We start from the raw sequence: 15442 nt of genomic DNA on the forward strand, positions 1-15442 counted from the left end.
ACCATTCGTCCTATCCTGAGATTTTAGAAGCCTCTCTCTCTTCTCTGCCTTCCCAACAATGCTGCATTGGAGGCTCTTTCAGGATCAGGGGAATGAGATTCAGCTTGTTACTGGCTTTAGCATATAGATGCACCATGGGAAGCTTGCGAGGCTGTCCCATGTGGGCAGGAAGCTCTCAGTAGCTTTCGAGTTTCTCCCAGAGGGAAAAGTAGGTTATAAGATATCGCTCAACAGGGGTAAAGGAAGTAATATATTCCAAATACTCCAGAATTCCTGCAAATGGCAATGGCCTTCGGGCTTACCTAAGTAGTTATCATCCTCTGATTTCCCTGAGAAACTGTGCTGCCGCACATCAATACTGGTGGCACAAGCTGAAATTTGAACCACATATAGGGAAACAATGATACCAATAAATTCCTGGAAAAATGGTTATGAAGAGAAATCAGATACGTAATAAGTGGGGAGACTATAATCTATAGTGGCACAGAAGAGGCACTACCTTTTTGCTAGGTTAAGAGTTGGGGAAGATATTCATAAGCAGATCAGCAAATTCAAAGACATACAGTCAAGATAACAATTCAACAATGTTGAAAGAAATCATGTGTCACCAAACAATGATAAAGAAAACTTCAGGGTCCTTTTCTATTTGCAGTAATTGAAATTCATTGGTAAATGGTGACAAGAAATTACATCAGTGTTCTGATAAACAGTCTTCTATTTGCTGCACATATCAAGCAAAAAATCATTACATGTGTTCAAAAGGAAAAAGATTTTTTTTTCTTTTTGGGTCACACCCGGCGACGCACAGGTGTTACTCCTGGCTCTGCACTCAGGAATTACTCCTGGCGGTGCTCAGGGGACCATATGGGATGCTGGGATTCGAACCCGGGTCGGCCGCGTGCAAGGCAAATGCCCTACCCACTGTGCTATCGCTCTAGCCCCAAAAGGAAAAAGATTATAATCCCACAACACAGTCCGTTTGGGGGAGGTGGGGAGTGTTGGGGGCCACACCTGGTAGTTTTCAGGGTTTACTCCTGGTTCTGCATGCACACAGGGATTACTCCTGGCAGACGCAGGGGACTATATGCAGTACCAGGGATCAAATGCTCGGGTGAGTCATGTGCAAGGCAAATGCCCTACCTGATTGCTCCAGCTCAATGCAAGTATTTTTATATTAGTTACGTTAGATGATACTATAACAGAAAACCTAACTCAATTGGTTCAAATAAAGTGAAGTTCCTTTCTCTTATGGCTGCATATAACTCAGATGTAGTGGTCCCAGAATATTGATAAGGACTGATCTTCCTTCTTTAAGTCCAACCTTGTCATAAGCCTGGTGATGAGCAGGGTCACAGAAAGATAACAACTGCTTACCCCATACCTATCCAAATTATAGACTCAAATGTTCAAGGTTCATTCTATAGAAAGGTAAAAAAATCATGAGAGGCATGGCATTTATAAATAACTTGATTTATCCCTTATATTCATGTACTGATACAAGAAATTTCTCCAGAGTCTGTTTTAAGCAAACCATTACCATTGGCTGATACTAAAAAATTAATTTCCCAAGATTGAGTCTGGAGAAATAATACACTGAGTAAGGCACATGCCTTGCACTCAGCTGACCTGTTTGACTCCAAGTACCAACTATGGTTCCCGGTTCCCCAAGCCCACTGGGAGTGATCCCTGAGCACAGTGCCGGAAGGAACTGTTGAACACAAGCATACAAATAAAAACATTACTTTACTGATATAAATGCAGAGAGTCTCTTGCCTGGCTGTCTTCCCCAGGGCCCCTCGGAGGGGATGGGCTCCAGCTTCCCTCCCCACCCCGAGCAGAGCTCCCGGTGGCCAAAGACTTCCGGAGCCTAGCCACAGCCATGCTCAAGGCCCCTCTCCACACGTTTGGACAAGCTTCACGCATGAAGGTACCGGCAGAGGAACCTAGATGTGTGGGACCCAAGGCTGAGACCTCCAAGACTGCTCGGATCGGGTCTGTGCTCCTCTGCTCAGATTTCCCATTTCCCAGTAGCCAGGAACTGCCCCCCCCCCTCGCTGTGTAATCCCATCAACGGCTAGCATCCTGAGACTTAAAAACAAGCTCCCGCAAGTGGCAGCGAGAGATATCTTATAGCCTACTTCTCCCTCTGGGAGAACCTGGAAAACTACCGAGAGTTTCCTGCCCACATGGGAGAGCCTCACAAGGTCCCCATGGTGTATGGCAAAACCAGTAACAAGCTGGGTCTCATTCCCCTGACCCTGAAAGAGCCTCCAATGCGGCACTGTTGAGAAGGATGAGTAAAGAGAGGCTTCTAAAATCTCAGGGCTAGGATGATTGGAGACATTACTGAGACCACTCAAGAAATTCGACAATCAACGGGATGATGATGATGATGATGATGGTGATGATGATATGAATCACATTTTGGATGTCACTTAAGCTTAATTGAAACTATAAGAGAGGTGCATATGCTGCCTGAGCCCATGTGCTGCTTGTGCCCACGTGGCCGAGCACATGTGGTGCCCGAGCACATGTGTTGCCCGCATCTCCCCCCTTGAGATGTGTACTTTTCATGCTTTCGTGTCCAATGCTAGGATGTGTGTAGAGCTCTCTCCACCCTTGGGGAAGCCCAAGTTCTCTCTTGAGCGCGTTATTCTTACTAATCTCTCTCCCACTTATCCCTTCCTCCTCCCTCAGAGACCTCTGAATAAAATCTATTTACTTCAAAAACAAAAACAAAATAAAACTATAAGAGAAATGAGTTTTTCCTCCAGGAATTTGTTTAGATAGAAATGATACACTTTATGAAATATCTAAACCAGATTGTGTAAAGGTCAGAGAGCAAAGCCTATTTGGATAAGCGATTCACTGACAGATCATATTGTAATGTGTGGGAGAGGCATGATAGATTTAGATCAGAAAGAAATATCAGCAACAGACTATGAATTGCTATTTTACTACTAGATAGCTCTATACATTCTGTGAAGTATTAATTTGAATTACAAGGCAGCCAGTAGAAAGAGAAGCAGAGTAGACTGGGTTACTGTGCTAACTCTGAGGTTACTTCACCAATATAGTCATGTGTCACTTAAGAACTTGGAGACAGGTTCATTGGAGCAATAGTACAGTGGGTAGGGCGTTTGCCTTGCACATGGCCGACCCAGGTTCGATCCCCGGGAATCTCATATGGTTCCCCGAGCACCACCAGGAGTAATTCCTGAGTGCAGAGCCAGGAGTTACCCCTGAACATTGTGATCCAAAAAAATCCAAGAAAGAAAGGAAGAAAGAAAGAAAGAAAGAAAGAAAGAAAGAAAGAAAGAAAGAAAGAAAGAAAGAAAGAAAGAAAGAGAGAGAGAGAGAGAGAGAGAGAAAGAAAGAAAGAAAGAAAGAAAGAAAGAAAGAAAGAAAGAAAGAAAGAAAGAAAGAAAGAAAGAAAGAAAGAAAGAAAGAAAGAAAGAAAGAAAGAAAGAAAGAAAGAAAGAGAGAGAGAGAAAGAAAGAAAGAAAGAAAGAACTGGGAGACATTCTGAGAAATGCCTCATTCGGCTATTTTGTCTTATGTGAATATCACAGTCTTGTACACACCTAGGTACACACCTAAGCAACCTGTTGTAGCCTACTGGGGCCACCCTCACAGGTGCTGTTCAGCATTGACCAGAACACTGTGAAGCAAAGCAAGTCTATAACAAAGAAGCAAAAAATAATGCATAGCATCATTGAGATTCCCTATCTTTTAATCCATTGTGATTGCATTTTTCTTTGTCTTGTTAAGCATAATTATAAAGCTGTTTTAAGCTTCTTGATAATTTCAACATATCAGTCATCACAAGATTGGCATCTAATGATTTTCCTTTCACTTAAGAGTGGATCATATTTTCCTGGTATTTAGATGCTCAGTGATTTCGGATTATAATGGGAAGTGACATTGTAGAGACTGAATTCTATCATATACCCCAAAAAGTAGCACTGTAGCATTGCCGTCCTGTTGTTCATCGATTTGGTCGAGCAGGCACCAGTAATGTCTCCATTGTGAGACTTGTTGTTATTGTTTTTGGCATATCAAATATACCATGGGGAGTAAAAAGAACAGGAAGCTCGACCAGAGATAAGAGAAACAAGCTGGCGAGATTAAGGATTCTTAAAAAATGCATTATTGGGGTTGGAGCAATAGTACAGCGGATAGGGCATTTGCCTTGCACAAGGCTGACCCGGGTTCGATTCCCAGCATCTCATATGGTCCTCTGAGCACTTCCAGGGGTGATTCCTCAGTGCAGAGCCAGGAGTAACTCCTGTGCATTGCCAGGTTTGACCGAAAAATTAAAAAAATACATTATTGAGGCATACTGGTTAAGATTAATGGAGCTGTAGCACAGCAGATAGGGCATTTGCTTTGCATGCAGAGAGCCTGGCATGCTACTGAGAGTATCCTGCCCACATGGCAGAGCCTGGCAAGCTACCCCAAAGAGTATGAATGCTTTCTTGAGGCAGGTGAAAACGAAAAATACTGTTCTATCTGTGGTAGGCAACATCTTATCTCTCAACTCAACTTTCTTCCTCTCAGCTTCAAGTTTCTTTGAGTCTTTACCAGGTCCTGGAATAAGACTGTGAAGGAGGTTCAATGTCAAGGTTTATCTGCTCTGAATCCTTTCTGAGCTTCCCTGAACTTTCCAGTAGCTTCCCCCTCCCTTGCAACCGCTACCCGAGTTCTGTCATTTGACTACCCAAGCAAGAAAGTAGGTAAAGACTGCAACATACTAAAAACACAGGCTACCATCATGCCCAAACTACAAACGTCCACACTTTTAGTAATAGCAGGCCTTTCTCCAAATTTGAACATCCTACAATATCTGCCTGTCTTGGTTTATGCTCCAGATCTTTCATGCAGTTTTTTTGGTAATTATTGTAATTTGTTCAAAGTGCATAAGGTGTTTGCTTTCTATGTGGTCAACACCAGTTCAATCTGCAGCATAACATCATATTCCAGGTACCACTGGAGCAATTCCCACGCACAGAGACAGGAGAAAATGCCCAGGTACCACTTGGTGTGGCCAAAATCATGTCTCCCATCAAAATCAAATATCACTGTCACTGTCATCCTGTTGCTCATCGATTTGCTCGAGTGGGCACCAGTAATGTCTCCATTGTGAGACTTCTTGTTACTGTTTTTGGCATATCGAATACGCCACAGGTAGCTTGCCAAGATCTGCTGTGTGGGCGGGATACTCTTGGTGGCTTGCAGGGCTCTCCGAGAGGGAAGGAGGAATCGAACCCGGGTCAGCCTCTTGCAAGGCAAACACCCTACCCGCTGTGCTATCACTCCAGCCAAAAAGCATCAAAGTGTTCAAGGTCTAATAAATAAAGCCTACTAAAAATAAATAACATAATATTATAAAAAACAATATTGGAAGAATATAGTCAATGTAGAGTATTAATCAAAAATATTCAAGGAAACTTTCAAGGAAGCATATCTGATCTTTGTTTTTATTTTTATTTTTATTTGCTTTTTGGGTCACACCTGGCAATGCACAGGACTTACTCCTAGCTCTGCACTCAGGAATTACTCCTGGTGGTATTTGAAGGACCATATGGGATGCTGGGACTTGAACCCGAGTCAGCCACATGCAAGGCAAAAGCCTTACCCACTGTGCTACAGCTCCAGCCCTCATATCTGATCTTACAGATAGTCAAGTCCCCTAACTACCCAAGGTTGTGGGCAGTTAGACCACAGAAGGAGGTGATAAGTGAGGCCAGAGGGATATAAACCACGGAAGGCCAGAACCATCCATTCCATGACCTGACATCTGTATAGCCTTTTCCCACATTTCAAATTATAATGATATCCATGATCTCATCTGAGTTTTATGAACTCAGTGAAGTCAAATATTGTGCCAACGCCCCCCAAAGATGTTTATATTCTTGACACGTATCCAAATTTTTATCTGATTGATGCAGAGCAAAAGTTTAAAAACTGTCTTTATATGAGAAAAAAGTGCTATCTATTCATCGGTCTGAAGAGGAAATTAATATGAATATCCTACCCATTCAAATTGTTTCTAAACATAAATCTAATGTGCCATCGGCTTCCAAGATATCATGGGAAGTGTCATATCATCTTTGTTCCTAGTAGAAAAATCTTACTGGCTCCAAACTCAGATGAACTTCCAAGAGAACAACGACTTTTTTCACTTTGTTTTGTTTTCATGCTCTTGGAGAAAGTTACAGTAACATTGGTCATGCTGTCTTGTTTACACACACACATACACCTCACACACCTTTCTCTCCTCTTTCCCTCTCTCTCTCCCTCACTATATCCTGCAGAAAAATGAGCCTGTATTTTAAGGTTCAGTTAAAGACCTCCACTTGCCCACTTATTCTTTATTTGGAGGAACCCCTGCAGTGGTACCCAAGGTATAAACTCTCAGTTCATAACCTTTGGAACTGAGTCTAAATGTTAAGGTTCTTCTGGAGATCTTAATATGTCCCAGAATCCACCAACACATTCTTCAATAAGCATCACATGATTAATATGTAACTGCTGTCTGACTCATGTTTGTATGTTAATCTGTTCAATGTCAGGCCTTTTCACCTGTAAAGTTCATAAGGACCTACCGCATCACCTTGTTAATGCAGGTTCTGCATTAACAGATCTTGGGGCAGGGCCTTGAGTTTTGCTCTTGTAACAGTTCTTAGGGGATGCTGATAGTCCGCTGACCACATATTGGATTGCCAGTTTGCAGACCTTGAAACCTTGAGCATCCAGGTCTCTCCTTTCAGATTTCCTTCCTATTTCAAATTATACCCAATAAATACTAATCAGTGCAAAGAAATTAGTTAAAATTCTGTACGTTTTACCCAATGCCACATTCACTTATCCCCTGTGATAGAGCTTTTTGAAATGGTGCGCCCATTTGTTTTTCTGGACACTTTTCTACCCTCTATCTCAGGATCTCAATAACAAAGATTCTATTAACCATTTGAGAAAACTGGGCATAAGAGAAAAATGCAAGATGTTTATATTGGAAGACAAGGCTTAGATCATCCAATAGAGTCCTCTTCTGTGCATTATCTAAAAATCAGTTGGGTCCGAATCTTTTGGGGTGCCTTTTACTGCTATAACTACATCCAGACCTCCTAAACGAGAGTTCCTGGGGGAGTTTTTGGAGTTCCTTTTCAGGCAAGCTTCCCAAGATCAAGGACATTAACATTTGAGTCACACTGGCCTAGCCAAACTGCTCCTAACCTTCTGACGGCTAAGGAAATTGATGCAGTCCAGAGTATACTAATAATAAGAACAACAACCACCACAATAACAACCAGGAATAGTTAAAATTTAATGTACCGATGATTGCTGACCGGGGTTTGTTTCCATTTTAATTCTGGTAACAATTCTAGGAGAGCATTATTATTTGAGGAAACTAGAGAGGTTAAGAAGTCTATCCTAGGTCACGAGGCTATTGAGTGCCAGGGTTGAACTTGGGTCTCATGGAACTCTTTCTATGGTTTTCACATCCTAATTCCTATCTACCAGACCACTAGTGGAATCGCTCATCCCTTTCCTGATTCCTTGGCTCTTTCCCATTCTTAGAAATGATTGAAAGGAAACAAGAGCCGCAATACCATGAGCCACTGCAGCTCATTTCTTGCTCTATTTTAGGTTTGCTAGCCCAAGCCTGAAGTTCAAGTTGCTGAGTATAGAGGTAGGGCATGCATTATTTCTATTGGTTAGGGGATATTAAAGATCATGTTCAGGGAGGAAAATGCATGATTTCATGAAATATGAAATAGTTTGTGTTTGTTAGGGGGCCCACACCTGGCTGTGCTCAGGATTTTCTCCTGGCTCTACACTCAGGGATGACTCCTGACAGAACTTAGGAAACCATATGTGGTGCTGGGGATTGAACCCGGGTCAGGTGCATGCGAGGCAAACATCCTACCCACTGCACTATCTCTCCATCCCCAAAATGAACATTTAAAAAAAAATCTAAGTAATTAGCATGGCAGAGAAAAGGCAAAAAAAATCACAAACTTAAAGTAACATAAATTTGCAAAGATTAATCTAATCTTTGGACAATAATGGACTGCATTCCACTTGACAAAGCTACTTTACTCTTGTATGGACAAGAATTCTTTACATTTTCATCAGTTTTCTACCAGGCAGCTCCTGCATCTTAAGAATCGTAGAATAGGGTTGGAGTAATAGTAGAGCGGCTAGGGCATTTGCCTTGCATGCAACAGGTAGGGTGTTTACCTTGCACTAGGGTTTGATCCCCAGCATCCCATGTGGTCCCCCAAGCACTGGCAAGAGTAATTCCTGAGCACAGAGCTAGGAGTAACACTGAAGTATCGTAAATAACTTAATCAAAGGCAAAGCATTCACGCTGGTAACTTGAGGTCATCCTGAGCTGAGGAGCTCCAGAATGCCATCAAATGTGTATTCAAGAATGTCTTTTACCTTTCTAAAATATAACTTTAATTTTTATAGATTACAAAAGGCCATTGGCTGATAAAAGAATACATAAAATGTAGTAAATCTAGACAATGAAATATTACTTGGCAATCAAGAAGAATAACGGGCTGAAACATTACAACATTCATGAACCATGGAAATAAATTGGTGGTGTTAGACAGCAAGGGTCATGAAGGAGTTGATGAGTGAGGAAATTCTAGGGGGGATGGGATTCCTTTGTGTCCTTCCTTTATCCTCTTTTACTGTAGGGGGTTGGGTGATGAGAGAATGTCAACGATCAAACTTAGCGTCTCATATGCGCAAAGCACACACTTTATCACTGAGCTACATTCCTAGGTCAGGGTGGTTGTTTTTATGTTGTTGTTGTGTTTTAGGATGATAAATGTTCTGGGGCTGGAGCAATAGCACAGCGGGTAAGGTGTTTGCCTTGCACGCGCCAACCCGGGTTCGATTCCCAGCATCCCTTATGGTCCCCGGAGCACTGCCAGGAGTGATTCCTGAGTGCATGAGCCAGGAGTAAAACCTGTGCATCACCGGGTGTGACCCAAAAAGCAAAAAAAAAAGATGATAATGTTCTATACCTGGCAGTAGTAATGGTATAGGGTTGGCATATTCACCCCAAATATATATTTAAAACATTGAATACACATACACTTTAAATGGGTGAATTCCACGATGTGTGGAAATTTTATTTCAAATTCGATACTGTCATAATACCAAATTATATAATGTTGTTTTAAAAAAGTATACACTTTCAAAGTAATTAAGCAGTGGCTAACAATGGGATGAGGATTGGGCAGGATCTGACTGATGGTGTTGAAGAGTGCAAATAGAAAATGATAATAAATAAGCTATAGAGTTCTAATGCATAATATATTAAATATACACAATTATGTTGTACATATATAACATAATCAATAGTATTATAATGACAAGTATATTATACAAATTTTCAAAATAACACACTATACACTTTAAATGTATGTAATGTTACATGTCAATTCTGGCCAACCGAAGGAAGGAGAAAAAGACCAGGGAAATAGCTCAAAAGGAGTGGAGTATGTGTTTTCCATGTACAAGGTCACAAGTTTGATCCTTAGCACTGTGTGGTTGCCCCAGTACTACAGGATCCAAGCGCCTATCAGCACATACCATCAGACCAGCTGTCTCTGGGAGCAGGCCTCAGGCCCCTAGCATCAATAGAGACCTCAGAAAATACAAAGGAAAACTAGGAAGGAGTCTTTGGGCCACACAACTGAGCAGAAAAATATTATGGGTATTCACTGTATCACTGTCACTGTCATCCCGTTGCTCATTGATTTTGCTCGAGCGGGCACCAGTAACGTCTCCATTGTGAGACTTGTTGTTACTGTTATTGGCATATTGAATATGCCATCGGTAGCTTGCCAGGCTCTGCAGTGCGGGCAAGATACTCTTGGTAGCTTGCCAGGATCTCCGAGAGGGGCGGAGGAATTGAATCCGGGTTTGCCACGTGCAAGGCAAATGCCCTACCTGCTGTGCTAATGCTCCAGTGTAAGTATCAAGGGAAAGGTCTTTATTACACAATTCTGAAAACGAAATTGTAACTATCAACTTTATTTTCCAAATGAGTAATAACCACAAGAACATTTTCTCATCAGTTCATTTAGCCCAAAGTAATTAGTTCTTATTCTGATGGATCTGGGGTCAGCAGTGTCACAAAACTAGCTACTACCTACCTACAGACCTTCTAAAACTACTGACTGAGTTCACTACTGTGTTGTCAGTGCTTCTAAGAAATGCCACCAGGAGATTGTCCCCAAGAATCTTTTCTCAGTATCACAATTTTGACCGGTTCTAGTCCTATTTTCACAGCGCTCTGAGATTGTCTTTTCATGCTGAAGACACAAACAACCCCTAGCTTATAACAGAGCCTTTGGCAAGAACTACAGCAAAACAAAAGCTATGTGTGGAGCAAAGAAACTTTCACTGAAAATGAACTTTTACTAAAAATTTCCTATGTGAAAGGTCTCATCATCATCATCATCATAATAATAATAACCTGACAAAGAAAAGCAAGAATGAAAGCAAGGAAAATAAAGTCATTCTAAAAATGTATGAAAATGTGTTTAGGCACAATGATTATACCTCTTTTCAACAACATGACTGTTATCTTTGATGTACAGAACTGGATGAACACAATTATTCAGTGGGAAAACCTCTTGACATGCATAATAATCTCTAAACATACTACGTACGATGTGAAAGACTGTAGCAGCACTGTCACAGCACTGTCGTCCCGCTGTTCATCGATTTGCTCAAGCGGGCACCAGTAACATCTCCATTGTGAGACTTGTTACTGTTTTGGGCATATCAAATATGCCATGGGTAGCTTGCCAGGCTCTGCTCTGTGGGTAGGATACTCTCGGTAGCTTGCCGGGCTCTCTGAGAGGGACAGAGGAATCGAACCCAGGTCGGCCGCATGCAAGGCAAACACCCTACCTGCTGTGCTATCGCTCCAGTCCAGTGTAAAAGATTACAAACATCTATTAGGATTACACTAAGAATATCCAGTTGTAGACATTCAAAAAGTCTGGAGTATGTTCTTATTAGTTGTATTTTTATAAAAGTTTGTAGATGAGAGCTGGGATGCAACTCAGCAGTAGAACACGTCTTACATGTGTGAGGCATCACAAGGGAAGACAAAAATGATGGATAAATTTGATGTCTTTCCCAGTTGGGGCCAGAGAGATGACTCAAAGGGCCGGAGTGCATGCTTTTCATGGAGCCCGAGATCCGATCCCCTATCACCACATAATCCCAAAGACTTCATGGTCCTCAGAGCTGCTGGGAGTGGTTTCCTACCCTGTCCCCCCCAAAAAAAAAATAATCCACTGACCTACAAGATGCTAAATTCAAAGAAAAGACAGACTGTGGCTTTTAACATTCTCAATAACCGAAATTTTAATTGGTAACACTAGATTGTTTTTGACAGCAGATAAAGCACCATCAAGGCTGAGAGATACCGAAGCGATGAGGGCATTCATGGACCTTCCATTAAAGCAGTTTCTTTTTGGCTTGTTTTTGTGCCACACCTTGGTTCCAGACATGTGAGCCATTGTGTACATTAACAAGTACATTAAGGATACTTAGCAACCACATCAAAATTTAACAGGTGCATTAAGAACAGAGGCTGGGATGCTTTTGTGGCCCATCAACAGTCAAGTTTATAGTACAAAGTCATAGCAATTGCCTATTCCATTTTTGCCTCAGAGCATCATTAACTGCCTTCACATCTAAACTACCCTAACCTTTATACTAGTCTTGCCTGGGTGCATGTTTGTTGTCCACAAGTCTAAACTAAGTAGTTTTTTTGTTCTTGTTTTTGTTTTGTTGTTGTTGTTGTTATTGTTGTTGTTGTTTTATTTTGCTTGTTTGTTTGTTTGCTTTTGTTTTTTTTTACCCAGGGAATTATCCTGACCTTGGGGTCTTCATTAGGAAGAGGATTGGAATGATTTCCTATAGCATATTCTCCCCTGACCCAAAGCACACAATTTTCCAAATCCATTCAGAGCAGCTTTCTATACAAATTTAACCTGGGGAAGCCAAGTCGCTCTTCCTTTCTCATTACTCTTTCCATGTAACTCACCCATATAACCAATAAGTAAATCCACTGTTTCCAGCATCAGCCCTGTTCATCTGAAAGGGTGAAAAAAACAAACCATTGTGATTTTTCCAGAAGCCCTCAAAGAACAGGAAGTCTGAGACAGGAAAAGTTAAGATGCTTGTCTTGCCTGTTAAAGACCTGGTTTCCATTCCTCGAACCACATGCAACACCCCCACTCCCTAGCCCCAGCCCCTGCACTGCTAAATACAATCCTGCAATCTCCTAAGCATCACGTGAGTAGCATCCTGCAGCCTTCACAATGAACTGCCGAGAATCACCTGGGCCTCCTGAGTACTGCTTGGGAGTATAATATCTAACTTTTGTTTTTAGAAAATATAAAAACAACCTGTTTTAGAGAGGGTAAAAATCCACAGAAGCCTTGAGCTCTCAAGTGCCTGGGGAACAATGCTGAGAAACAATAGTAACATCTTCAGTGTCAATAAGCATTTTAGAATCAAAATGGAAAACAATGCAATGATAAGGAATTTTAAGTGTGTGTGTGTATGTGCATGCCCGCGTGCATGTGTGTGAGATGAGAAACGTTCTTTCCACCCCTTAAACAAGAACATAACTAAGTCCAAATAAAGTGCAGGATATTATTCCAGTTACACTCAGAAACTCTGCCATCTAGAAAGGAAAGAATAATCCTTCATTCTGAGGCAAATGCCACAAGCAGTAAATGAAAGAACTTTTAATTTCATCAAAATTGAGCACCCTTGGCTAAGATTTGAAACACATTTTCATAACTCTTTTTTACAAATGTAGGTATTGTAAACCAGCGAAAATGAAATTCACTTTCTAAGGTTTGTACTCATTAGCTCCTTCAAATTCTGGAACAAACTGGCATGAAGACAGATCAGCAATAATTTTGTTATAATATTAAGATGTTGTTAATATGCAATGCCATTGTTCTTTAAATGAGCCAACAAATAAGTGTTCCAACATTTTCTCAATTTTCATTTCTAAAGCAGTGTGTGTTGATCGCTAATCCACATTTGCAAGCATTCTCTGGGGTCTTCATTAAATCCCTGACTTGAAAGAGGTTCAGACTCCCAAAGAAAGAGAAAAGAGAGTCTGAAAACTAATGCATCAAGACAAAGACACTCTTCTCTTCATGAAAAAATGAAGGCAAATGTTGGATTTCCTGTCACTTTTCTCTTAGCACAGTTTCAACTACTTAATTATCATCTTTACCATAAGGAACTAGCTGCTATTTTCTGAAGAAAATGGAGCAAACTGGTGGACAATCAAAAACTTTTTGTCAGGGTTGGAGTGATAGCACAGCGGGTAGGGCATTTGCCTTACATCAGGAGTGATTCCTGAGTGCATGAGCCAGGAGTAACCACTGTGAATTGTCGGGTGTGACCCAAAAAGAAACAAACAAACAAAAAACCTTTTTGTCTTGCTCAAACATTTTGGCAGGCAGGGAAAGCTCATAATACAACTTCTACTGTCAAACAGTCCCCTTTTAAACCTTCTCGAAGTGTCAAAAATGAACACATCCATTGATATAACATAAGAACATAGCCTCTCTGTGGCTATATAAAGAGCAAAATTTCATGAATGTCAAATTATGCTTGTCCCCGAATTATGTGAGTTGGGGTAGCAAATGGTGAATCATTCATTTAACCTATTATTATCCCCAAATTTTAATCTAATTTAAGACCTTGAAAGTTATCCTTAGGTTGACACATCATAAAACTGTAAAAACATACAAACTATAAAACATAATTGTTTTATGTTTCAGAATAATGACTCAATTTAGTTTAGCACAAATCTACATTTTTCATCATCGAGTAGGAGTAATGGTAGCTTATTTGATGTGTATACATTTAGATAAACATACAAAAGTTAAGTAAAATATATTTTACAGAGACAAATTAGAGAAGACATAGCTGCTCTGATTATACCAAAATTATTCAACTAGTTTCGCTTGCTAAAAATATATGAACTTGGGATCTTAAATGCTTTTCAGTTAGCTCACTGAAAACATTTTAGCATTTTAAAGTACTAGACATTCAATTTCCTTATATCCTGAAACTTTGGCAACATACAATTTCTCTTTATATGTTTATTTATAAACCAATGTAGAATGAGAGGTCAAGAGCTCAAAACAACAATAATTTGACATATCTTAGAATAGAATTGATTAGTGTCCTTCAGACATGGGAATGCAACTGATGTGCAAAAGAGAAAAAGGAAAATGGGAAAAATAAAAAGGAAGTGGGGCCAGAGAGATAGTGCAACTGGTAGGGCACTTGCCTTGTATGCAGTTGACACAGTTTCAATCTTCAGCCCCACATGTGGTCCTCTGAGTTCCATCAACAGTGATCCTTGAGCCCAGAGTCAAGAGTAAGCCCTGAGTATTGCCAAATGTAGCTACTCTTTTTCTCAGGCGTGGTGATTTACAAAATTGTTGACAATTTAGTTTTGGGCATACAATAATCCAATTTCAATTCTACCACCCACGTCCACATTCTACCAATGTTTCCCTCCAAAAGATATAAAAAATAAAGTAAATAAATTTCTGTATTTCAAAGAAGTAGGCATATAAACATAGTAAGTTACAGGTAAATGCATAAATACAAAAACTAGCTATCAAGGAGCTATTTATTACTCCTAAATGATATGATCTCAAAACAGACATGTGGAAAAGCCACATATGAATAGCCTAAATCAACATAAAGTAGAACGGACCATCCATCAATCCATTTCTAGCAATTACACAAAAAAAGGTGAGATCATAAATAAAATGTCCATCTACTGCAGCAAAAGACAGGGTTTGAGAACATAGATTCTGAATTTAGTCCAATTAGGTTGGAATTCCAGCTTCACCTTTTACCCAGGGCAAGGGGTTGGGAGGTAAGTGGGCACCCAGATGTGTTCAAAGACTACTCCCAGCTTGGTACTCAGGGGTAATTCCTGACAGTGCTCAGAAGACCATGTGGTGAAAGAAATCAAACCTAGTGCATGCAAAGCAGGCAGTCAGCCCTTTAAGCTATCTCTGCCTCTCAATAATTTATAAGCTGTGTGACCTACGGCAGGGTCCAGATTTTTATTTTATTTTGTTTATTTATTTATTTTTGCTTTTTGGGTCACACCCAGCGATGCAAAGGGGTTACTCCTGGCTCATGTACTCAGGAATTTCTACTGGCTGTGCTCTGGGGACCATATGGGATGCTGTGAATTGAACCTAGGTTGGCCGCATGCAAGGCAAACAAACACCCTACCCGCTGTGCTATGACTCCAGGCGAGTTCCAGATTTTTCAATAGGGAAAATCGGCTGAAGATGTAGCCGAGTGGTAGAGCACGTCACTGTCACTGTCACTG

The sequence above is a fragment of the Sorex araneus genome, chromosome X (genome assembly GCF_027595985.1).
Source record: "Sorex araneus isolate mSorAra2 chromosome X, mSorAra2.pri, whole genome shotgun sequence".
Lineage (NCBI taxonomy): Eukaryota > Metazoa > Chordata > Mammalia > Eulipotyphla > Soricidae > Sorex > Sorex araneus.